Source organism: Telopea speciosissima, chromosome 10 (genome assembly GCF_018873765.1).
Source record: "Telopea speciosissima isolate NSW1024214 ecotype Mountain lineage chromosome 10, Tspe_v1, whole genome shotgun sequence".
NCBI lineage: Eukaryota > Viridiplantae > Streptophyta > Magnoliopsida > Proteales > Proteaceae > Telopea > Telopea speciosissima.
The window spans coordinates 30,509,212-30,537,091 of NC_057925.1; positions in this window are offsets into that span (position 1 = coordinate 30,509,212).

A 27,880-nucleotide genomic window follows, 5' to 3' on the forward strand; every position below is an offset into this window, starting at 1 on the left:
TTGTTCTTTTCATTGTACTGATCCTGCTGCAATCGATCTCCCGCAGGTTTCCCTGGTTCGAGGTCGACTTCTGCATTAATATTACAGAGGTGTATGCAGATGTTCGACGACAGAAAGCTTTGAGCAATGATGTTTATAAGGTTATAGTTGGTCGTCATCGACGATTTGTGAAGTTCAAGCCGGGTGACATTGTGATGGTCTGTGTTAATCCCGAGAGATTGTAATCTTGTACTAAGAAAAAACTCCACCGAAGCGCTGAAACACTCATGTTTTTCTCTTTTTCAACAAGTGCTTTCTCAGCAGCCTACCTTGGCCGAAAAGGCTGCCTACAATCTGAAAGAAGCCTTTATTGACTTCTTTGACGAGAAGCGGGATGAGCTGGACACCCACCCTGAGTAGAGCACGGCGGAAAGAGACCGAAGTGAACTCCAATTTTTTAATAAAGTGAGACAAGAAAACGGAGATGGATCCCTACAAGGTTCTGAAAAGGGTGGGACCAAATGCTTATGTGCTACTTTTAGAAGACTTCATAGATGGAGACAAACACCAAGCTATAATTTTCTATTGCATTTCATCCACAAACCGATTTTGAGCAACTTAGTATGATGCCTTATTTGTGGCTATGAGAAGACCTGGACATTGTGATTGACATTTTCGAGTCTGCGTATAACAGTTCGGTCAATAGGACAATGGATCGTACTCCTTTTGAGATTTGTTCTAAGAGTTCAGCCTAAGTGGTCTATTGATACTGTTCCCCTTCCGCCTCATGCATGTGTTAGCATTGAAATGAATGAGTACATACACTACATCACAGAAGTGCACAAAGATGTTTGACGGTGGATAGCCCAGAACAAAGATGTCTACAAAGCTACGGTTGACCGTCATCGTTGTTACATGGAATTTCAACCAAGTGACATGGTAATGGTATGTATTGCTCCAAAGAGATTCCATCTTGCCACCAATATGAAGCTCCAACCGTGAAAGATGTGTCCCTACAAAGTTATTAAGAAAGTAGGACCTAACGTTTATGTACTAAAGTTTCTCTCGGGCATGGCCATAAGCAATGTCTTCACCATTGCTGATCTTATTCTTTATTTGGGACATCACTCATATGAAGTTGATATGGAACACAATTTGAGGCTGCCCTAGATGTTGCCACCCATTGAAGATGAGATTGAGGATGTCTTGGACCATAAGTATAATATCACTCGCAAAGAAGGTGGATTTCATTCCTTGTCAAGTGGAAGAACTGTCAAAGGTCCAAGTGCATATGATTCATGCCGACGACTGCAAGCGCATCAATCCTGACTTGTATGAGCAGTACTTGTACTTTGCGCATTCTTCGGGGATGAATGATTTCAAGCCAAGGGAGAAGTGATGCAGAATTCAAGTGTAGGCTCAACAAGTATCATCGCAGGAAGAAGACCAGGCCAGAATTATAGCCTGTGATTCCAGTTGGGCAAGTTTTCTAGTTCTTTCTACCCCTGCAGTTCTGGTTTTTTGTTCTCCTTAAAACCAGAATTGTGGGGTCTTGTTTGGGATTTATTTTATTTGTCTAATTGTTATTAAATTGTTAGTGGCCAGGCTGGATTAGGAAACTATAAATCCAGTCCTGTTTACATACTTTTTTCTTTAATTTAATGGAGCCCTAGTCAGTTTAGGACACCCAATTATAGCTTGTGATTGGGTAGTTTAGAGTTAGTTTCTGAGTCAGCTTCGTTTCCTTATCTATTCCTGATTGGCTCTGGCCTCTACTTGCTTGTGTCTGATACAGCTTAAAGCTAAGTTATAAATATATGTAAGGGGCAGAGCCCTCCCCACGATTTCAGATTAAATAATAAACTTTGCTTACTGGTTCTGTGGATTTCAGACCAAATTCTGCTGTGGATTCAGTAGGAAAGCCCGGTGGATTCTAGGTTTGGCTGGTGGGATTCCATAATGTAGGACAGGATTGACGGTTCAACCAGTCCCAAAACAGGATCTGATTCAGGGGAAAAGGTTCAATTCGATGGGGTTAAGGTTGGGTTGGATTGGTGTATTAATGGATAGGCTGAGGGTAAAGGTAAAGGAGAGGGAATTGGTCTAGGATAACAGGGAAGTCAAGGGATTAGGCAAACAGGTTAGTAGCAGGGCAGTTGTCTCCGCTGATTTGATCTGCAGGCTTGGAAAGTGGGGTTTTGATGGGTTTTAGGGAGGTTTCTGGAGGAAGGTGATCTGCAGGTCAGATGGGGGTAAAAAGGAGGGTCGAGTGGAGGTCTTAGAGGGGGGAAGGTTTGCTGAAAAGCTTGAAGAAAACTAATGGCTGGATAGGGCAGGAGAGAGAGAGAGAGAGAGAGAGAGAATGGAATTAGAAGGTTAGTCAAAATTAGAAGGTAACCTGGGAATGAAGGTCTGAGCAGCAGCAATGGAGTTCGGTTGAAGGGGAGAGACTTCTGAAGGCTTGAAGATTTGCAGGGAATGAAACACAGCAACAAGAAAGAACCTCCTGGGCTTCCTACCGCAAGGAGTCAGCAGGATCCAACACCAGCTCCTCTCTCCAAGGATCAAACACCAAGGAGCAGCTTCATGGAAGCATAACTTGCATAACAGCAGAGATATTTTTTGAATCAAATCGTGGGCTGCTTGCCCTCTTGGGTTGCTTTTTATTAAGTGAGGAACAGAAATAGCAAGGATCAAAATTAGAAGGTCCCAAAATAGAAACTTCCAACCTTGACCCCTTACTTGGGTTACAAGACACTATCAGTTTCTAAAACTGATGTGAACTCCTAAATCTTGACACTTACTAAATATGAAAATAGAAACTAACTTCTAACTTAGCCCACATGGCTGACCATAACTTAAACTGGACCAATTGAACCAACCGGTTCATTGGTTTATTACAAGACTCAAAATAAAAACATAACAACCCAATAGAACAGCACTGTTCACATGAACAGTTTACACCAGCAGCAGTTAAGACTCAATATCATGGCTGCCTGCCAAGGTAGGCAGCAGCCTTCTTCTTTTTCTTCTGTGAGTACACTCTTGGTTCTGCATCAACTCTCCCCGGCTTGAAAACATTCGTCTCCGACGAATGGGTGAAGGTCATATAACGTTCGTACAAGTCCGGATCAAGCTTCTTGAAGTCATCGGCGTGTATCCAAGTGCTATCGTGTCGTGGGCCCCTTCCATTTGACGAGACATCCATGGTAACCGGTGCCACGACGAGTGGTTTTGTACATGTCGTCCAAAACCTCTTCAATGATGTCTTCCGTAGGTGGCTTAAGTTGGGGAAAGCGTAGCAATTGTTCAGTGTCACCATCATCAGTGTGGTGCCCCACAAAAAGGTGTAAATCAGCCACGTTGAAGACATTGATTATACTCATATCATCAAGCAACTCGAATGCATAAGCATTTGGGCCAACACGCTTCAACAGCTTGTATGGACCCATCTTCCTTGGGTGAAGTTTAGTGTTGACTCCTAGCTGGAACCTCTCCGGATTGACACGGACCATCACCATGTCTCCTGGCTGAAATTCCACATAGCGACGATCAGCTGTAGTCTTGTAAACATCGTTGCTGAGAGCTATTCATCGCCAAACATCAGCATGCACCTCTATAATATGGCACAGAAATTCATCAGCTTCAATGCTGATGTGTGCTTGTGGTGGCAATGGAACAAGGTCTATAGGCAGCCGGGGTTGAACTCCAAGCAGTATCTCAAAAGGAGTGCGACCGGTATTCCGATTCACGGAGCTGTTATAAGAAAACTCAGCTATATCAAGTATGGACAGCCATGTCTTCTCATAATCACGAACCAAGCACCTCAATAAGTTGCCTAAACTCCGATTAACCACTTCAGTTTGCCCGTCAGTTTGTGGGTGAAAAAAGATGTGGAGAATTGGAGCTTTGTGTTTGTTCGCAGCCACAAAGTTTTCCAGAAGTAACTCATAAATTTAACATCACGGTCAGACACAATGCTGTTGAGCAGGCCATGAATTCGCACCACTTCCTTAAAGAATAGCTTAGCGATTTGATAGTCATCAAAGGTCTTGCGACATGGCAAAAAGTAAGCCATTTTAGAGAAACGATCAACAAGAACCATAATGGAATCATATCGTTCTCTAGTAGGCGGCAGTCTAACAACAAAGTCCATGCTAATATCAATCCATTGTGCATGAGGGACAGGTAAGGGAGAGTATAAACCTGCATTTTGCTTCCCTCCTTTTGCAAGTTGACATACTCGTCACCATTTGACACATGATCAACATCTTTTGCTATGTGTGGCCAATAATAACGGTCCGTCACCTAAACAATGGTCTTATCCTTCCCAAAGTGTCCTCCCAAACCTCCTCCATGTAGTTCCCTTATGATGTGATGTCGTAGGGAAGAGTTTGGAATGCATAGGCGCGTTCCCAAGAATAAGTAACCATCATGGACAGAATATTTAGGATGCTGTCCACCCCGCTGCAACGCATCATAGATCACACTAAAATCTGTATCAGCAGCATACTCTCTCAATACTAACTGCATGGGCAGAAAAGGTATTGAGGGTGAGGACCTTGCGGCTCAACGCATCAACCACTGTGTTTTCTTTACCAGCCTTGTATTTCAGCACAAATACAAACTCCTATAGGTAGGCTACCCACTTGGCATGCCTGTTGCTAATCGACTTTTGAGAGTGGAGATGTTTGAGCGCCTCATGGTCAGTGTAAAGAATAAATTCTTAACCAATAAGATAGTGGCTCCAATGACGTAACACTTGAACAACTGCATATAGCTCCAAATCATAACTCATAAGTCGAGTAGCACTTCTTGGGATCATTTAATTTTTTGCTATAAAAAGCAATTGGGTGCCCTCCTTGCATTAATACACCGCCTAAGCCGACATGTGAGGCATCTGTAGCAACCTCAAATACTCAGTCAAAATCTGGTACGCGTAAAACTGGTGCTTCAGTCATCTTCTTCTTGATAAGGAGGAAGGCCTTTGTTGCCGCTGCTGTCCATTCAAATTTTCCCTTGCTAGACTTCATACATTCAGTAATAGGGGCCATATCAGCACTGAAATTTTGAATAAATCTCCTGTAGAATGAAGCCAAACCATGGAAACTTCGAACTTTAGTGAGTGTCTTAGGTACCGGCCAGTCCTTGATGCTTCTAACTTTTCCGGATCAGCTTCCACCCCCTTGGCTGAAACAATAAAGCCAAGAAATACCACCTTGGGCAGCATGAAAGAACACTTTTTGAGGTTCAAGTACAGTTTCTCTTGAATAACTCTCAAAACTTGTTTAAGATGGTCAATATGGTCATTTTGGTCATTGTTGTACACCAAAATATCGTCAAAATAAACAACCAAAAATCGACCAATAAAAGGACGAAGTACTTGAGTCATAACTCGCATAAAAGTGCTAGGTGCAGTTGCCAAACCAAAGGGCCTGACTTTCCACTCATACAGCCCGTCCTTGGTTTTGAAGGCAGTCTTCCACTCGTCACCCAGGCAGACACAAATCTGATGGTAACCGCTCCTAAGGTCCAATTTAGAGAAGACCTTCACTCCGGACAGCATGTCCAACATGTCGTCAAGCCGTGGTCCGTGGAATGGGGAACCGATACTTGACAGTTATTTTATTTATCGTCCTGCTGTCCACACACATCAGCCACGATCCATCCTTCTTGGGAATAAGCAAAGCTGGTACAGCACATGGGCTTACACTCTCCACAATAAAACCCTTTTGAAGCAGCTCATTAACCTGCCGTTTGAGCTCATTATGCTCCGTAGGTACCAAATCAATGGCATGTTGGATATCCCTCATAGTTGGTAGCTCATCTGGTAGCTCATCAAGAACCAAATCAGAAAAATCAGACAGTAACTCTTTGATGGGTGGGGTAAGTGTTACCTCAGGTTGTGGAGTAACTTCCTTGGTAACAAGAGCTAATACCAGTCCCGTATCATGGCTGGTGTGTAAAAATTCCTTGTGAGGAACAGACAGCAGCTCCTTGTGTGGTACAGCCAGCATCTTTTCTCATCACCGGCGCTCTTTTGGTTGGTCCTCGAAGCTTTCCGTTGGCACAGCTCAGCAGGTACATTGATTGGATGGAAGACGGTGTGAGCTCCCTGGAACTGGAATACACACTGATTTTTTCTTCCACCATCCATGACATCATTGTCATACATCCATCGTCTACCAAACAAAACATTAGTGAGGCGCATAAGGATCACATGATCACATCGCACCATTATCTCTTCCTCATATCTATGAAGTTTCAGCGGTACAGAACAGCGCTGATTTACTTCCAAGGTGTTACCATTTAGCAAGGATACCTTATATGGTAAGGATGCTTCTCCACCTTCAAGTTTGCCTTCTTCACAAAGGTGTCCGAAGTGACATTGATACAACTGCCACTGTCAACTATCACCAAGGCATTTTTATCGCCTGACTTCATACAACTGTAAAAGATACAAGTGCGCCGCCAATCCTCTCCTTTGGCCTCAGCCACCAATATACGGCTGACTACATGAATGCCATAAGTACCTTCATCAGTAGCATCATCCTCATCAAATTCAGCTCCACCATAATCGATATCATCGAATGGGTATGGGAGTAGATCAAAATCGTCCTCCGGAGCATTGTCACCTTCAGCAACAGCATTTACTTTTTGACGGAGTAGACAATACTTAGTATAATGTCCAGTTTCTTGACAATGGATACATTGTGCCTTGTTGCCACTGGTCATGGGAGCCTTACCTTTGTCTTGCCGGGTAAAGGTTGTGGGTCAATTAGGGGCTGTTGTAGCAGGTTTTTGCGCTGGGAAATTCTTCTTATTCTCCCCATTCTGATAACCAGCCCTCTTGTTATTGGAAGCCAATAATTCTTCAGCATGTAGAGCCTTCTCAACAATGCCAATGGCCCTATTAATTTAAGGCTTGAGACCCAATCTGAATCGTGACAAGACTTGAATATATCTCTCCCTAGTCCTTGTACGAGAAGATAGAGAATTGAACTGCTCCATATACTCCGCAACTACGAAATTCCCTTGGCGAAGAGAATTTAATTTGTCTTGTAGTTGTGCTGTAAAAGTGGGTGGCAAATACTTGTCCCGTAACTACTCTTTCATCTCTTCCCATGTGGCTGGTGCTCTACCACGATCCTCCAACTCATTCTCATGAATTCTCCACCACTCACGTGCAGCTCCAACTAGCTTTGTTCGTGCTAGCTTCATCTTTCGTGCCTCCGATAGTTCATACCAATCAAAGTAGTCGTCCAACACTGCCAACCAGTCATAGAACACTTTGGGATCATGTTTTCCCAAGTATTCCTTGAGTTCAAGCTTAACCTTTTAAGAATTGCCAGTGTGCCTATGAAGTGTGGGCTGATCACCAGTAAAATAACTCCGTAGATGCTCTTCAAAGTTCGGTTGTACTGCTGGAACCCTTTGTGGGCCTCTTCCTACACCCCTCCGGTTATGAAAGGCTGCAGAGTGAGCCGGCTGGACTTCTTCATCTAATGGAAGGTGGGTGGCATTATTAGGGGCAGCAACTCTAGCCTCCATTGCTGAGAGTCTCGCATCCATAAGCTTCTGGCTCTCAGTGATCTGGTTACTCAGTTTGGTAAACATCTCCAGCATAGCTGCCATGGGATCAGGTGGACCAGAAGGTCCAAAATTATTGTTCCCTGCCATGGGCTCTGATACCACTTTATGTAGGACAGGATTGAAGGTTCAATCAGTCCCAAAACAGGATCTGATTCAGGGGAAAAGGTTCAAATCGATGGGGTTAAGGTTGGGTTGGATTGGTTTATTAATGGATAGGCTGAGGGTAAAGGTAAAGGAGAAGGAATAGGTCTAAGATAACAGGGAAGTCAAGGGATTAGGCAAACAGATTAGCAGCAGGGCAGGCAGTCGTCTCTGCCGATTTGATCTGCAGGCTTGGAAAGTGGGGTAGGGCAAGAGAGAGAGGGAATGGAATTAGATGGTTAGTCAAAATTAGAAGGTAACCTGGGAATAAAGGTCTGAGCAGCAGCAATGGAGTTCGGTTGAACGGGAGAGACTTCTTAAGACTTGAAGACTTGCAGGGAATGAAACTCAGCAACAAGAAAGAATCTCCTGGGCTTCCCACCGCAAGGAGTCAGCAGGATCCAACACCAGCTCCTCTCTCCAAGGATCAAACACCAAGGAGCAGCTTCATGGAAGCATAACTTGCATAACATCAGAGATATTTTTTGAATCAAATCGTGGGCTGCTTGCCCTCTTGGGTTGCTTTTTATTAACTGAGGAAAAGAAATAGCAAGGATCAAAATTAGGTCTCAAATAGAAACTTCCAACCTGGACCCCTTACTTGGGTTACAAGACACTATTAGTTTCCAAAACTGATGTGAACTCCCAAATCTTGACACTTACTAAATATGAAAATAGAAACTAACTTCTAACTTAGCCCAAATGGCTGACCATAACTTAAGCTGGACCAATTGAACCAACCGGTTCACTGGTTTATTACAAGACTCAAAATAAAAACATAGCAACCCAATAGAACAGCACTATTCACGTGAACAGTGTTACACCACCAGTAGTTGAGACTCAATATCGTGGCTGCCTGCCAAGGTAGGCAGCAGCCGCCTTCTTTTTCTTCCTTGAGTATACACCTTGGTTCTGCATCATTCCAAGCCTGAAATTCAGGTGAATTCCTAAATTCCTTTATCCTATCTAAGACTGCACTCTATTCTCCATCGCATAACAAGTCGGAATTCTGAACTTTATCACCCTGCGATTTCTAGAATCTGTTTTCCAATTTCAGTTCTAAGTTTCAGATTAATACTAGCCTAGGTTGTTGAAGAAATCCTTCATTAAACCAACCCTATTTTTTTTTTTTTTAAATCGAAGAAAATTAATTATTTACCAAGAATTTAAAAAATAATTAAAAATTAAAAAATTAAATCCTACTCCATGAAGTCGTAGATCGGCCTACAGTGTCTAACACATAGTTGTCATGATACCTAGGTGAACCAAGGCGGTCGAGGGGGGTCAAAAACTAAGGCAACACCAATAAGCCACCTAGGATACCAAACCACAAACAAAAAAAAAAAAAAAAAAAAGTGGCCAGGATGCCAAGGTGTCGCCTAGACCACACCTTGACAACTATGGTCTAAAAAAAGAAAAAAAGGTCGTACCCAGTGCACAAGGCTCCCGCATTTAGCAGGGTCTGAGGAGGATCAAATGAACGCAGCCTTACCCCTGTTTCCAGGACTTGAACCCATGACCAAGCGTTCAGCAAGTGAGCACTTGACCAACGCGCCAAGACAACTATGGCCTAACATATAAAAAAATGTAAAAATTAACTTAGAAGAAAAAGGGTATATCCCCAACTTAGAATCATTCACAAATCTTTCTCAAATCCGGAAAATCGTCTATGTACATGCATTGTTGTAGTTCCAACACCTTGTTCCACCTGGAAGTGATTTGGCCAAAAATCACCAAATCTAGGTTTAGGATTTTCTCTATTCCTCTCAGACTCAGTTGAAACGCACGAAAATTATGAAATGGTCAAATTCAACCCATTTCGCTCTATTTTATGTATTTAAATAGCCTTAAGGAAATCCAAAATCTCAGCCAAAATGCCAAAATTTTGGTTGACTACCAGCACTCCTACTGAGTCGCACACAGTTTGGTTTCGACCTTTATCGAAACCAAAATATTTCTCAAAATCTCGGTGGTTTCAACCGAGATTTCAAACTCCGGTACTCACTGTCCTACTGTATCATTATGGCGGAGTTGTTGTTGATGATATCAAGGTCCATTGAAGTCATCACTATTACATACCCTGCAGCATCTTCCCTTGGAGTTCCACTGCAGAAGTCTTATCTTCCATATATCTACCAATCTGCCCAGTAGATCCTTGCAGTATGGAAGCATCCGAACAGTGAGAGATTTTCATATTTATTGAACCATATGATGGAATGGGACCTTCAGAAGCTTCCTTTGAAGTTTGAGCTCAATCTGAAACAAGGTTCGAGAACTCGCGAGATCTCGCCGAGTTTCTCGGTTTTGGGCAAAACCGAGTCGAGTTCCTAGTCGGTACTCAAAAGTGCGCTTTCTCGACCGAGATCTCGGCGAGATCTCGGTGATATCTCGAAGGTGAAAATCAAGTTTTTTTTAGTACAAAAAACCAATATCTCGGCGAGATCTCGGTTGGGCCCAAAGATGCTATTTACTTGTATTTAGCCCAATTTTCACCCAAAAACCCATTTCCAACATAAGAGAGAGCAGGAACAGAAGTTCTTAGGCTCTAAACCAAGGGGAAAAACACCTCTCCTTCAAATTTCTTCTTCTTTCTTTCGATTGTTGGATGGAATGCACTGTTTGGAGTTAGATTGAAGTGCCAAAGTGAAGATTCAAGTGCCAATTTGGAGCATCATCACCTATTTGCAAGATTTCAAAGGTGTTTTCTATTTCTTCCCCAAATCTATTTTTTCCAAAAAAAAATTTTGTAATCCTTGTTAGATTCATGTGGTTTTAATATATGTTGAACATCTTTGCCCGATCTATCACTTCATGGAGTCGGATTTTTTTTTCAGTTAATAAATTATTTATTATAATTTCTGAAAAAATAAATGATTTATTTGAAAAAAGAAAATGAAAAAAATAGGATGAATAGTGATTGTTTGAAAATGATTTTGATATATGTTAAACTACTTGGGATGCTCTACAGCCCCATGGATTAATTTTTTATTTTCACCCATTAAAAAAATTATTTTATTTTTCAGATTTAATAAATATATTATAAAAATTAAAAAAATATATATAATATTAAGGAAAAATACTTATTGCTTATGAAAAATTATGTACAACATATGTACATAATATTCAACTTCAAATGGTGTCAAATTCATCATTACATTATATTTTTCTTATACTTTAAGGTATAAATAGTTTTAAAAAAAATTCAAAATATTATTTTTAATTAACAAATAAATACTAGGGTTAGAGGATAAATAAGAGATAGTTATTTCATAGTTCTAGTAGCTTGACATTACGTTTAAGAGTTATGAATAGCATACTTTAAGTCTTGAATACCTTACTTTAAGTGATCCATGGTTATTAATACATGCTTTTTTATGTAACAGTGTCAAACATAAGACATTTTGTATACAATGTCTGATATAGCATGGCAACATGGAGTTCCCATGTCCTGAGACAAAAAGAAGTCCAAATGCAATTATTGTGGGAAGTTGCTATCCGGAGGAGCCACCAGGTTAAAGCAACACTTGTCTGGTACAGGCAAGGATGTTTCATCATGCCCAAATGTTCCTATCCAAGTGAAAGTGGCAATGATACAACATTTGAAAGGAGGAAGATTAAAAAAATCTGAGAGGGAAAGAATGCAACAAGAGTTTAATGAGACAATACTAGAGAGGGCTGGTGCAGAGGTTTGTGGCGAAGATGATACTGACATTGGGCCTCCACCTGGTGAGTTTCAATCAAAGGCTGAATGGAGAATTTACCAGCAGACTTTGGCTGAGAGTAGACAAAGTTTTCATTTTGATAATATAAGAGCATATGAGCAAGCAAGAGGAGCTGGTGGATCTGGCTCAGCTGCACCAGTGCAAGAAGATGAGAGGAGGAGAAGCACTGAGACAAGAAATATACCACGACCCCAAACCCGACCACGAGTACAAGGTCCAGAACCCATTTTTGAGCAGGATCCCACCACTTTTAGGCAACAAGATGCCTACCAGCTAACCATCCCACAAGTATTTGGTGGTAAACAAGAGAAAGCACGAAAAGCCTTCAGCAAATTCATGCTTTACCATGGCATTCCAGCCAATGTAGCACAAGGAACATACTATAATGTATTCCTTGATGCTACAGGGAGGGCTGGTGCAGGATGGAAGGGACCTTCACCATTTGAATTATACAATGTGTATTTGCCTCAGGAGGTAGAGGAGCTAAAAGAATACATTGATGGTTTGAAGCCAATGTGGGAGACATATGGGGTTACTCTTATGGCTGATGGTTGGACTGGACCTACTAGGCTGTCCATCATAAATTTCATGGTGAGTTGCAATGGAAAGACTATATTCTTGAAGTCTATCGATGCATCAAAGCATATAAAGGATGCATCATACTTGTATAAGGAGTTGAAGCAAGTGGTGGAGGATGTAGGACCAAGGAACGTTATCCAAATTGTGACGGATAACGGTTCCAACTATAAAAAGGCTGGAGAGAAATTGATGAATAAGAAGAGTAAGAGGATCCGGCTCTTTTAGACCCCATGTGCAGCCCATTCTATTGATTTAATGCTGAAGGACATGGGGAAAAAGACTTTGGTGGCGGGTGTGGTAAATAGGGCAAGACAAGTGACAACTTTTGTGTACAACCATTCTTATGCTTTAGCCTTGATGAGGGAGAAATGCAATGGAGATTTAGTGAGGCCTGGTGTCACTCGATTTGCCACCAATTACATTGCATTGAAGAGCTTTCAGAGTAAGGCGATAGGTCTAAGGTATATTTTTGCAAGTCATGAATGGTTTGGTTGGCAAGGTTCTAAGTCAGAAGAAGCAAAGGTAGCACAACAGACCATTGCAAATGATGGATTTTGGAAGGACTTGGGGAAAGTGGTTGGCATATTAGAGCCAGTGGTGGTAGTACTGAGGATGGTTGATACAGAGAAGAAGCCTACTTTAGGCCACATTTATGCTGCCATCCAAAAAATGAAGGAAATGGTTAGAGCTGCTATACCTCGAAGTGCAAAGTCCTACACTAACATCATTGATGAGCGGTGGGAGAAGCACTTGAGTCATCCATTGCATAAGGCTGGTGAGTTCAACATACTTTATACTTTAAATGTTATAACTTTTTTACATTTACATATTCAAAACCCTAAAGGCATTAAAGCGATTAAGTCACTAACAAATCATATTTGTGGTGTTTACTTTACCAGCATACTATTTGAATCCAAAGTATCACTACTCCCATGATCTTGGGCTAGACATAGAATTGTTAGAGGCAGTTCAAGCTGTTACTCAGAAGTTGGAGCCCCATCCAAAGACACAAGCTGCTTGCAACGATGAGGTGAGAGTATGGGACTTTGGCACTTTGGTTTTATGAATGTAATTACTAAATAGGAAATACTAATGCCTCATATTGAAAATAGATCAAATACTTCAGAGAGGCCTCAGCAAGTTTCGGTCGACTAGCTGCAGTGGAGGGTAGACAAAAGTCAAACCCTGGTAGGTGGCATGATATTACATTTATGAATTATAATTTATCTCTTTAGAATGTACATATTCTTACTATTCTATATTTGTAATGCAGCCGACTGGTGGGTGCTTTATGGTACAAGTTCACCCAACCTGAGGAAGGTAGCAGTGAGAGTGCTCTCACAAACTTGTTCATCCTCCGGATGTGAGCGCAACTGGAGTACATTCTCATTGATATATTCAAAGAGGCGGAATAGGTTGGGTAGCGAACGACTGGAGCAGCTTGTGTATGTGCACTACAATATGAGATTAAGGATGAGGCACATACGTGAAGGAATTGAGGCCAATGATAAAGAACCCATTGAACTGTCCAACATTTTTCAAGAGGACTCTGATGACGATGAGGATCCCCTATTCCAGTGGGTGAGGGATCGTGGTACACTGATATGGATCAACTGGGTAGGCCCGACCCCACCATTGCATCGTGAATCGCACGATGTTGATGAATATATGTCGACGCAAGAGGGGCGTGCACATGCGAGTCACCGAAACCTTTGAGCCTGCTGTAGGAAGTCCTGATGATGATGATGATGGTGGTGGTGATGACACTGGTGATGCTAGTGATGGTGATGGTGATGGTGATGGTGATGGTGATGGTGGTGAAGGCTGCTGCCTGCAGTGGCATGCGGAGCGGCGGTTATTATGATGATCGATCGTGAGGGGATGCGCGAGCAAGACGAGCAAGAAGTTGGAACGCAGGAGGACCCGTGCGTTTCACCGGTGAGTCTCGTTACGCATGCCACTCAAGATCAAGACCATGGTGGCTACCCTAAAGCATACAATGAGAAAGAAGGGTCGCAAACACTCACATCAGTCATATGCTCGGAGGAGGACAACAAGAGTATGAACACCATGCTTACAAGTTTCGGAAGCATGAGTATAGATACTACTAGTGAGCATCGATCATGGCAATCATCTCAAGATCATCATGGCTATGACTATGGCCAGAGAGCACCGGTTCGATTATAGTGCCTATGGTCAGATGGGCATCGAGTGAGTATGACGATCAAAGCTCTAGGTCGGTGTTGGGTATACATTCCTAGTCCCAAACCAGTCATACATGCCTCAAACTCATATATGACAAGAGTGGATCTTACACCTCATACCAATGACCTCCCATGTACCCTAAGATAGGGAGATTGGTATATGTTGATCAGAAGACTTATATGGAAGCTGTGTCACACTATTTGCAACACTATAGCAATTCCATGACATGGGAATTATATGTGGATCGATATAGGGATGAATTTCTTGTTCAATCTCATTTTATGTAACAAATTAAGTGAACATTGATGTAATGTACATTTTATTTGAATGTTTTGATTGATGTGTGCTAATTAGAATGTTTTGATTGCTAATTTGCTATGTTTTACTAAATTATATATAGATTATGTTGTTTTAGTACGACTCGTCGCCTACCAACCTATGGTCCAAAGTGAAACTCATATTTGGACTTGTTTTTTGGCAAATCTGGGCATGCCATTGTGTTTAAATGGCTTGAAATAGGTTGGATACCAAGTTTCAGACCCAAAATATGTGTACAACCCACCGAGTTGGGGGTCCGAGTCCAAAAAAAAAAAATGCATCAACTCGCCGAGATCTCGGCTCGACTCGGTTTCTGGCCTAGCCGAGATGCCACCGAGACCCGAGTTCTCGAACCTTGATCTGAAATATATTGAGGAAGATATTGAATATCTCCTATAATACCTAGTGTCAGTTTTCCTGCAAATTTCTCTGCTCTGCTTCAACTTTTAAATCTGAGTAGGAATATTGTTTTTTCCTGTCCCAGTTGGGTGTGCAATTCATTTATCACAGTCCTAGTGCATGCGACTTTTGTATCCTAGTAGATGAGTCTTTTGGTAATCGATCAAAAAATTGAAATGTAAGGAAAAATTATTCCATGCAAAACTCATGACCATGCAACTCTGAAATTCGATTATCTCATGCAATAGAGGAAACATCATAGCAGCTCTCATCAAACATAAAGATATGAGATAATTTGTTCTTAGTTACAGCATTACAGGGCCTATTAATTGTTAATGCACCTTGTTAATACATATAAGAAGAAATAAAAAATACAGCTTTTTAATTACAAATATCTAATGTATAGGATATCAAGGTCATTCACTTCCACTAAATGAAATTACAGAGCACATGAAAAAATCAAAATTATGTCATAAGCCATACGAGAGTGCATGTACACAGATAATGAAACATGTAAGCCATAAAGTGAACCTCCCAGGGAAATGATTGCATTTCCATGCCACTACTATTGAATTCTATCACAAGTTAAAGCCTGCTTATATTAAAGGAATGATACAATATAAGAAACAGAAAAACCAGAACATTAACTTAAGTCCACATACTTATGGTCGCTTCAGAGTCATGACAAGCAGAGCAGCTCTCAGAGAGCCTCATTGTTTCCTGGTAAATCCAATCCTTCACGGTATAAGAATGTTGCCGAAATGCAATAACTTGGGTAGCTCGCCTGGTTACCGTAAGCGCTTCTCCTTCTTCAACCAATGTGCAAACGGCCATCTGATGGACAAAATCTAAAACTACCCTAGGCTGAAAGGATTTCTTCACTTGGATGATCTGTTTGGTGGGATGCAATACTTTTTCACCTTCTACTGAACCCTGGCAAGGACATGAAAGCCCCCAAGCTACTCTACGGCACAACTCCACCAAGGCACATTGTACAGCAGCTAACAGGCTTCCCTCTATCTTATCTGATATTTCCTGAAAGTTCTTCTCAAAAGAACACATTTCTGATTCTTCACAATACCTAGTCATCTCACAACCAAAGAAAGAGATAAGAACTCCGCAATGATCAATTTTTCTGATCAAACCAGGCCACCATGTGTCAAGGAATGCCTTCCCCCAAATAATGTCCCCTTCTGTTAAAACTTCATTGCCTGAACTCTTATTTTCCATTTCCATATCCAACTCCTTCAAACCAAAACTTCCTTCCTCTTCCAAAAGCTCAAAATCATCATTCGCAACCAGACTCTGACACTGTTGCCTCAAATTCTTGGAACGCTTTCTACCTTCCGAACCATTACATTCTTCCTCTTCCCCCTCCAGAACCCTAACCTCATATTCAGTTACTCTCGCTCTCTTGCATTCACCCATTCTACAATTCCAAGATATTAAAGCATCTTTACCACTAGAATAAAAAAAAAACCGAAGGAACCAGAACTGGACGCAACAAACCAAATCGTCACCCACCAATAAAACAGAGACACGTGGCAGAATCAGGCCCATCGCTGAACCAATAAGATAGTCAGACCGACCATTGTGGAAGGACCGTCAGGGATGACCCAACCCTAAAGGTCGGCTCGGACACGTGATGTTATGTGTCTATTGGGGTTCATTCTAGTGTAGGGGCGCTAGATTGGGTCAACCTAGTATGAGATAGGTTAAAAGGCTTGATTTAACGCATTCTATCAGCTTCGGAATTTTTGGCGTATCAATCAAGTACCTAACAGTTGGTATCAGAGCTGGACACCACGTCACAGGTTCGAGTCACGGAAAGGGCTACCTAGGATAGTGCTACCTGGAGTAGAGTGAAAGCCATCAAGAAAGAGCTACCTGCCGCCAGATAGAAAACCCTGGAGCAAAGTGGAGCCGCTTGAAAAAGGACTACCTACTGCCAGAGTGAAAGCTGGCTAAAGTGAGAGCCACCGAGGACGACGGCTGCAAAAGCATGGTGATATATTATGTGCCTAATGCAGCTCACTCTAGTGTATGGGTGCTAGATTGGGCCAGCCTAGTATGAGATAGGTTAAAGAGATTGATTTAACACATTCCATCAGCTTCGGAGCTTTTAACGTATCGGTCAAGTTCTTAACACCTGACTCATATCAAAAAGGTGAGGTTAGACATACCAACATCAGCCAAGAATCAACGAAGATTGACCCAACCTTACAGGTCGATCAACTGACACTTTAGAACTCACGAAGGGCGACCCGTGAGGTCAGCCTCCGAGATAATGCCCAACACAGAGAACAAGACAACGAGTCACCTCATAAGATCAACCCTAGAACATCTATTCCAGCCCTTACATATCAGTATCAGAACCAATCAGACCGACCTAATCATTAACTTAACCATCACTTAATCATACACCGAGATATCCGGATTGCCAGCTTAGCAAGGCCAATCACTTGCCCGACAAGTTAGCGGCTAGTGTCATGTCCTAACTAAGGAAAGACTCTTCCCAATGAAGAAGCTTTCTCTCAAAGGAATCCACCGCGGATCTCCTACCATAACTAGAATACCTACTAAACTAGGACTCTCCGCAACTGCCTCACCTCGGCTCCAAGCAATAAATAAACCAGGTACACCCTAGGTAAAGGGATTCAAATCATTCATTCTCCAGTTACTTATTTGTTGCAGCAAAGTCTGACTTACGCATCGGAGAGTCTCCCGCTGGTCGAAGCTAGCTCTCCCTTGTCTGTTTGTTCTTCTATGTAGGCCATATTCGGAAGGACCACTAAACGATTCCAAGCTGCAACAAATTGGCTCTGTCAGTGGCAACGACATTAGCTAACCCACAAAGATCCACGAAGATTGATCATGGATAGAGATCCTCCCCATAGAGCAAGCTGACCTGGCCACCAAGGCACTTGGCAAACAATACCAGATCTCAATCTGCCGGCACTAGAGGCAATTCATGTTCCCACTCCACTAGCTCTGATTGCAAAAGCGCAACTTCCTTTGGCAGGGCAGATCGAAGAATAGCTCCCTCCTTCGCCTCCCATACCTAGAAGTCTTCCTCCAATCTCAACCCCAATGCACCAGCTACCAATTCCCAAATGCATGACCTGCAACTTCAGGTACTGGAGATGAACACGTTGTTCATAAGTTTCATAAGGCAGGCCAACTCGGTTCATCCCCCAGCACCCATCATGGTAGCGCATGTGCCACTAGTTAGAGTGGAGTGCTCGCCCAGAAGACTAGAACGAGCAGAGCGCACAGTTCGAAGGACCGAGAGTCACGTCGGTTCGTCTCGATCACAACTACACGCTCTATTGCGCGCATCCATTGTTAAATCAGAAGGCCACCATACCCACGTCCTGGACGAGCCACGAAGAAGCAACACTCCAGTCCATGACAGATTTATTGCCAAACGATCCGATAAAAGCTCAGTGTCACGCCCCCATCCCAATAAAGGATAAAGTACAAGAAAAGGGGTGACTAGGACGACACGTGTCATCCCAATAATCTACCAGGATCACAGATATAGTGTCCCAAACCACAATCTAGAAACAATATTAAAACATAATAATATCAGGGTTTGAAAACCAACGGAATGACACATTTCAAGATAGATCAAATTCAGCGGAAATGTAAATCAATTAAAATCAAATAGTTACAAGGCGTTCATTGGCTAATGATAATTTATACTGTAGTTACAATTTTCCCATAACCATCAAGTAATTACTCTAAAGATATACATGGAGTTTGTACACGACAAAAGATAATTATAAAAGTAAAGAATAAGGTTATGCCCCAAGGGCACCGTTTTTGAATGTGCACCATCATCCAAGTCCAAGCCACTGGTTCCACTCGATTCGCATCAAATGGAACACATCAAGAGATTACCTGCATAACAACTAAAAAGGGGTTGCGCAACGGGGTTAGCTCCACAAGCTAGTGAGAGAGTAAAGGGGAATGCACATACACACAAACACACAATTACAAATAGTTCATGATGCATGTACATGTTAGATTCATTTTCCACCTAGCACACAATTCTAAGTCAGGTATATGCTACTATGATAACTCATGAGACATTGTGGGTCACTTAACTTATCGCCACAATGAAACCTCAATTATCACAAGGGAGCCTACGCCGGCCATGGGCCTTCTTACCCAGTGGCAGACCCCGATAGCCATTACTACCCCTGGCCTGGCCTCTCTCCCCCACAAGCAATAATAGGTGCTCGACTATCCAACACATAATGTTATACTCGCACCCGAGATCATAGTTAATTATTATTTCTTCCTCGTGACGTGTAGCTACCGTTGCCCTGTATGCTGGTGAGTTGTTCTCAATGGTGGTCAAACCCAGCTACAAGATTATTGACCACAGTACGGGTTTGCCTGTGTAGGAAAGATTCCTCAATCAACAGTGGGGGAAATTTATTAATGGTGACTTTGTCGACTATCCTCCTAGTACCAGCCCGGGAAGCGAAGAATTTCAGAGAGAGTACCCTGGAGCGTCGCCTCACTTGGATACTTCGTTCAGTGATGAACCTTGGCATTGCAGTGGAAAAACTATTCAGGGTCATGGGGGACACACCATGACAGTTGAGAAGTAAGTTTCTAGCCTTTGTTTTATTTTTTAACCCTTACTTTTGATGTCCTTGAAGTACGGGGCAAGGCTGGGCATGTCTGGGTTAAGCTGTAACCCATCCTTGCTTGGTTGATTTATCATGTGGTTGGGTGCTAAGTAAAACCACTGTAGGACCGCCTATGCTATTTTAGCTATTGGTGGAATGTTTTATTGTGGGTCCCACTCACCGTGGGAAACGTGTAGGGACTTGTGTTCCCATTTCTTGTGGACCCCATTCATAACCTTCTTTTTCTTTGTGGGACCAATGGGTGGACCCATTTAATCTATTTTGACCCAAAAGTGGGTTTTTACCTATTTAATACCCAACCAAACAGACCCTAGGAAGGATTTAAGTTATAAATAGGAGCTTGGATTCCCTTAGCCATTTCATTCTCTTCTCCAACTAAAAACTTGGCAAGAAGGAAAGAAGGAAGAAGAAGGAGAAGAAGGGAAGGAAGGGAGGCCTTGTTGTCCTTCCCTTGAAGCTCATCTCATCCTCCCCTCTTGAAGGCCAAGCCAAGAGAGGAAGTTGTGGAAAGGAAGGAGTGAAGGAAGGAGAAGGGAGAAGGGGATTGGCTGAGGCTTGAGACCCCACCTCTTGGAGCCCTAAACGTGGAGCTCCTCTGTCTTGGTTAGGTAGGCCATTAAACTCTCATCCCTTCTTCTATTTTTGGGTTTTGGGAACTTGGGAGATGGGAAAACCTTGACCTAGGGTTCTACTTAGAACCCAAGGATCGATTGGAACCTTTAACCTATGCTATTGTGGAGTTACTACACTCCATTGTTAACCCTAAGACTCACCATCTCATCCTACTTGAAAGACTTAGGGTTTCTACCTTATTATGCTTTAGATTAGGTTCTTCTTGGATTCTCCTCTTAAATCCTTTGGGTTGTATGGACCTAATGAGGTCTTAGGATGTTACACCCGCGTCCGAATTTATTATTTAATAATTTTTTCTCTCTCGTGACGTGTAGATTCTGCCGCCATGTATGCTGGTGAGCTGTATTCGCTTGTGGTCAAACCTAGCCACAAGATCGTTGACCACATCACGGGCCTGCCTGTGGAAGAGAGGTTCCTTAACCGGCAGTGGGGAAGATTTGTTGATAGTGATTTCATCGATCATCCTCCTAGCACGAGTCCGAAAAGTGAGGAGTACCGAAAGGCTTACCCTGTATACCCGTAGTTAGATACCTCCTTTGGAGATGAGCTTAGTATCGCGATCGGGAAGCTATTCGGGATCACGAGGGACACGTTGTGACGGCCGAGGGGTAAGATTTTAATTTTGTAATGATACTGTACCTTACTCTAGTCGACCTTAAAGTGTGGGCCAAAGCCCGACCCTTTTCCCTTGTGTTTCTGCCCTTACAGCAGTAGTGGATGCACGAGCGGACTCATCGACACTGCATCCGTCCGTTAGTCCGTCCTTGTTGTCTTTGGGTTTTGTGTAATTTCCTTGTGTGAGACCTACATCCCGTGCCTCGGGCACCCTAGTTTAGTCTGTTGGATGAGGTTGCCTCATCCTTGTCTTTCCTTAGGTTATAGGTTGCCATTGGGTGGACCCATAGGCTAAGTAAATCCTTTAATGAGTTTTGGCTCATTAAGCTCCAGGCCAAACAGACCTTAGGAGGGAGATTAGTTTTAAGACCAAAACTTAACCCTCAAACCTCATTACTTCTCTACCTATCCAAACCGTAGAGCTGAGGGAGCATTGAAGGCTTGGAGAAGAAGGGCTTGAGAGGCTGTGGAGGTAGAGGACATCGACTGGTTCAAACTTGAGGTAATGGCCTCACCTACCTCTTCCTCTCTTCCATTTTCGGGTTTGGAGACTTCCTTGGGATCGATTCCAAGCTTGGGGATTCTCTTGAGAATCCATGGAACCTCATAAATTTCTCCCTTTGAAGCCTCTATTCCTCTCTTTAAAGCATTTATGGCCTTTGAAGGACCTTATGCTGTTCAAGCATTCGAAACCTAGCTTAGGTTTGGAAGGAACCCTGGAGATGGATCCAAATCCATCAAACCCTATGTGATTCTTGTTGGACTTCGTGTATTGGACCTCTAACGAAGGTCTGAGCTCATCTTCTCTACCCCAAGACCCTAATGGATCCTTGAATGAAGGGCTGGAAGTGATGCTCTTCGCAGCTGTTCAAAGGAAGGGCAGCGGACGAACGATCGGACTCACTATCGTGTATCCGTTCGTTAGTTCGTTTAGCCTATTACGATTTACCTCTTGGGCGGAGTTATGAGCGAACCCACCTAAGATGAACCTGCTCGAAACCCAGAACCCTTAAGTTGTTCTCCGACGTGTCTTAGGGTTGGGACGGATCTACGAGAGGACTCACGTTCCGCATCTACCCGTGAATCCATTCCATATATTTTCTGAACAGGGCCTGAGAGGATCCACGACCGGATTCACCTATCTGGCTCCGTTCCTTCATCCATTCCTGCTGTCTTGGCCCAAATCACCTTCATTTGTTGGGATCTTTTGTGGGGCCCACCTATACACTTCTAACACCATTTCCATGCATTCTCAGACTTTGGAATCTGCACGGAAGTACGTGACATAGAGCAAACCTTTCCAAACACCCCGGTGGATAAATAAGCAATCGGTGAGTTGGCTTTGGGTGATGTTTGGGATTGATATATGTATTTATAGGAATGCATTAACTAGATTTATATGTTAATTTTCGTGTTTATATTTATCTTTGTCATGTTGCATCTTGCATATGAAACCTGAGATTATAAGTTGATGAAATGTGAGCATGATGTTTTATGTTGTGATATTGGGTTACGGTGCCAGTTACGCTAGTACTGGAACCCCATTACTTTCATGAATATAATAATTTCTTGATTGGCATCTTGGTCTATATGTGTCGTGCCATGCTGGTACTCGGGTACTAGATGGAATGGGACGTCAATGCACCCGGAATACCTCGGGATGATAGGACTTGTATATAGTGTAACTGCGGTTAGGATGCTTGTTCCCTATGCTACGACCCTTGCCAACAGGGGTTTAGGTGTTGGATAGTCTGAGCACCTGTGGTCTGTGGAGGTGGGAGAGGCCAGGACAGGGGTAGTGATGGCTATCTGGGGTCTGCCACTGGATAGTCATGATGGCTTCTACCGGCGCAGGTCCCATATGATAATTGAGGTTTCACTGGGGCAATAGGATAAGTGACCCTCAGTGTCTCCCAAGTTATCACAGTAGCATATGCCATGACTTAGATTGCTTGTTAGGTGGAAAATATGAATTTAACATTTCATGCATCATGAACTGTGTGTGATTGTATGTATGTATGTGCACTCCCCTTTTCCCTCACTGGCTCAGTGGAGCTAACCTCCTGTGTACACAACTTTTTAGATTTTGATGCAGGCGACGGTTACTTAGCCGTCATGGATGTACAGCCGAAAGAATATGATTGTATCGGGACAGAGGAACCTGGGTACGTGTCAAAAGAACACGACGACGGTTACCCTTGTGATGATTGTGCTTATGTCACTGACACTTTTAGGGAGACTTCCCTGACTTTTGATTCTTTTGGGGCATTGTGCCTATTCTAGACCTTTTCTGTGTTAACTTATTATAGTTTTGAGTAGTTATGTCATGGTCAGCTGACGTCAGTACTACTACTATATTACCACTTAGATGGCTGAACAAACTGTAACTGCTTATGTAATTAATGCTTCCGCTTATTATGAATCTAAAAAATATTGAAATTGTATTTCCTTTTGCTCAATGTAATTATTGGGTGGGCCTTGGGTGATTATCATGCGCCAGGACACTATGTCATTGATCCTGGTAGGTTTTGGGGTGACGAGTGCATCCCAATCACCCTCTTGACTGTGTTTGTGGTATAAGCTCAGGAAAGGGGCGTAACATAGGACCCTAAGGGACCTAGGGGAAGCTCCTTTGGTGTTCCCTTGCCTTCACACTTCTTGGAAATGAAACCCTTGGTGAAAAACCCCTTGAATCGGACCTGGAGTTATACGGTTTTACATGTGGTTTTGAGACCTACAAAAAACCACCCTTGAAACCGCCTCCCTGTGTAAGCTCTTGGTTAGAGAGGTTTTACATGCGGTTTTATGTTCTGAATCAAACCACCTATAAAACCATCAGGCCTTAAAGCTACTGGTTAGAGAGGTTTTACATGCGGTTTCAGGATTTGGGTTAAGACCACCCATAAAACCGCCCATCCCCAGAACTGCTGACCACTCGACCTCTACCCGTTGTTTTGACCATAACTTGGTCTACACATATTGTATCGACACGATTCAAATTGTATTATAAACTAGACTCAAGGGGCTACAATTATTATGAAGAAACCTTGGATCCAATATGAGTGTGAGATCCTCGAAAGTGGATTCAAACCTAGTTGATGTATTTAGACAGTAACTTTAAAATTTAAGTTATATGTCGGTGACCTTGCCTACTTCGTGGCTATTGGACTAGAACTTGTTAGGGTTTAATGGGAGTTTAATTATAACCTAAGTTGCCCCTAATTATACTAATTAATTGATCTATTATGGTGCCAAGATCAACATTTGATGCCCTTAAACCCCTCTTTTCCCTCATTGGATTTGGGTTGGCAAACTTTGGAAATTGAGGTTGGAATCCAAGGGGTGACCTTAGTTCAGTGTTGGACCTCATTAGTGAGGCCTTGCCTCTTAAGTACAACCCTAAAACCCACTCCTTGCAACCTTGTTGCCGAGTTTAGGTTTCATTACTCAAAACCCTATAATGTGACCTCTGGGAGTTCAATCCCTTGAGTTTTCTAGACCCAATGAATTTAATGATGTAACCAGGCCCTAGTGGACCCTAGGACACCCTTCTCTTGTCCTTGGGACTTAAAGATCCAAGTGGGACAAATTGGGTTAAAGAACACCTTCAAAATTTGTATCATTCCTTAATCGAATGCAAGGGCGGATGCAAGGCTCTGCCTACAACTGGGCTTGCATCCGATGCTACCCTCAAGGCCTGCAGGCTATGTAATTTATGGGGTTTCCCTAAGGGACCTTCCCCCTCTCTTTCTAACACTCTTCTACACTATCTTAGGTTTCTTTAATTGTGTAAGGAGACGCACTTAGTGGACATCGAACAATAAATCAAATCAACGGAACACGAACTATATTATGAGTGGGGATTGGATCTTGTTTTATTTTAAGTGTTTCTACATTTAAATGTTGTGCTTGATACATTCATGTTATGTGATGTACTTCATGCATAAATACATGCTTGCACTATTTATCTATGAATGTATTCACGTGTGTGATAATTGATGACTATGTATTACGAATGTGGTTGGAAATGTATGAGATGATAATGTGGTTTGTTTAATGTCTTTCATCATGTATTATATTTGGCATGTTATGTACCGTGTCGTGTTGCTACCTGGGTACTAGATGGTATGAAAAGTCGATGCACCTGAAATACCTCTTGATACGATAGTTTCTTGTAGCATTTTGCACTTTGGGTTTGTGAACTGTGATAAAAGGGACACAGATGGTAGATGTGTAAGTTCCTATACAGTGATCGTCTTATTCATAATCCAGCCCGGGGATCAAATGTATGTTCTGGTACCGTGGCTTAGGATTATCGAAGGTTTGCTGGGAGACCGATGATGTCTTCTGGGACTGGCAGGCTTTCACTGATGTAGTCAGGGTTATATCGTTGGGGATCGAGGGTATGTTCCGGTACCAAGGATATGACTTTACTATGTCGTAGATTAATGACGTTGTATCGTTGGGGATCGAGGGTAAGTTTTGGTACCAGGGATACAGTTCCATTACTCTATACATCATAGCATTCATGCATACATTGTATCTCATCATCAACATACATCATGATTCACATTACATTTTGAATTGTTGCATATGATGCATGACTATAAATCGGATTTGATGTGCGAGTCATCATTGGTGGTATGAGACATTAAGGGTGCCTACTCATCAAGTTTAGCTTGCAGTCCTATATTTGTTGTGTGTGTGTGATTCAATTTCCTATTATTGGGCTAGTGGAGCTCACCCCTGGTGGAACCCTTCTTTTTAGAATGTGATGCTGGTTGTACGGTGCCGGTGGATGATAAAGGACCCGATAAAGGATGTTGATGCAAAAGTTGGTCTACGATCGTTGATGTTTATCTTCTTCTTATTACTTTTAATATTATATTTCTTGATATATGTTTCCTTCCTTTCTCTGTACTTATCAAACAACTTCTATTGTAATAACTTTTAAATTCAACAATAATCCACCTTATGTATTTATTATCACTGTAGATATTCCCTAAATGAGGATCAACGGTATTTATTATAAGTCTTCCGCTATTCTGATATTAGATCTGATTCTCATTTATGTGACTATGAGGTAAGCCATTGCATCCGTGATCCTGGAGGCGGTTTAGGATGTTGGTAAGCATCCAAGTCATACCCTTTTTATAGTATTTTATCCCTTGTCGGGATAGGGGTGTGACACATAAGCCCCTGTTGGTAAGCGTCGTAGCATACGGGAACAAGAATCCTAACCACAGGTACACTACATATAAGTCCTATCGTCCCGAGAGGTATTTCGGGTGCATCAACGTTCCATTCCATCTAGTACCCGGGTACCAGCACAACATGGCACATACAGGGCAGGATGACAGTCAATGAATTTCATAAACATTTCTAGGGATTCTGGTACCAGTACACCCGACACTGTAACCTAATACAATAATGAAGTAATTCACATATCCACATTCGAATCAGTTCACAATCATGATAAATAATGCAAATAAACAACATGCTTAGTAATCATACAAGTAGCATGGTAAATGAATATTTAGTAATAAGCAAACCCAAACAATCACCCAAAACCCACTCATCAATAGTTTGTGTAAGATTCGGTGTGTCTATTAGTTCTTGCTTCGATACACACTTTTTTATACAAGTTAGACGGCCTAAAGATGCGAGAGCAAGTGTTAGAAGGTGTGTGGAGGGACCCCATGCTGAGTCCCAAAGGTTAAAGTTGGGTTTTACATAAGACAGCACAGACGGACTCAGGGACAAAAGCAACAGGGTGAGTCCGTTCCTGGCTCGGTCCAAGCCAAAAGGTCAAAATGAGAGGGATGGATTCACGGACAGAACCTCACCATGAATCCGTTCATGCATCCGTCCAAACTTTAAGACATTCTCGAGAGGGAACGGAACCACGGACAGAACCAGTAAGTAAATCCGTCCCTGGCTCCGCTCTAGCCAGTTTACCAAAATGCATTGAATGGATCCACGGACGGAACCACGATGCTGGACCCGTTCGTGTATCCATCGAGGTTCTGTCCGAGGTTTGGAAGGATTTTCATTCTCATCTTAGAACCTTGAGGTCACATGGCTCTCAGGGTTACAGAGGGAAGTTATAAGCCTTCCTAGGGTCATTAGCACCTAGTCCATCCTAGGGTTCAAGGTCTCACAAGGATCCAACTCCTTTGGTCCAAATCTAGGGTTTAGGGTTGGGGAAGCCATAAGACAGCAGCAATGGTTGTACATGGGGCTAATTGGAGCTATAATTAGGGGTAGGTCCTCGTTAATGGAACCCCATCATGAGCTAAGCTCCACCTTGAGTCCCAAGTGGAACCCTAGGTTAACCCATCCTTAGGTTAAACCTCCCAAAACCCAAAAATGGAGAAAGGGGAGAGAGTAGTAGGATGCAAGCTTACCTAGATGAGTGGAGCCCAATACTAAAGCCCCATATCAGCCTTGATGCTCCATCTTCCATTCACTTCTCTCTCCCTTTCTTTGTTTGAACAGCAAGAGGGGAGGGGGAAGGACAGCAAGGGCTCCTTTCTTGCTTCTCCCTTCATCATCTTCTTCTTCTTCTCCTCCTCTCCTTTCTTTCCTCTTTCTTCCCTTTATCTCCCACGGTTTTTGATTTGGGAAAAATGAAAGATCTAAGGAGCTCATGCCCTTCTTTTATAATTTAAAATGGGCCTTAGGGCCTGTTTGCCTAGGCCCTTAAACTTAAGAATCCATTTAATTCAAGTTGGGCCTTAGGACCAGTTTGGCTAAGGTTCTAAGCCCTTAGGTCCAATTAGTTAGGGTATGTTTGGCATAGCTTAAAACCCTAAATGTATTTTAGTCTAGGGCTTGTTTGGCTTGGTCCAATTAATAGAAAAAAAATCATTATTTGTTTTAGTTAAGCCTTGTGGGCCCACTTTCATGGCCCAACAATTCAAAAGAGGGTAAGGGTGGGGGTTCATCATGTCCGAGGACATGGCCACAGTGTCCAAAACCTGGGGATGGGGGCCCCACATAGGAAAAACAATTAAAAGCAAGAAACAGCAC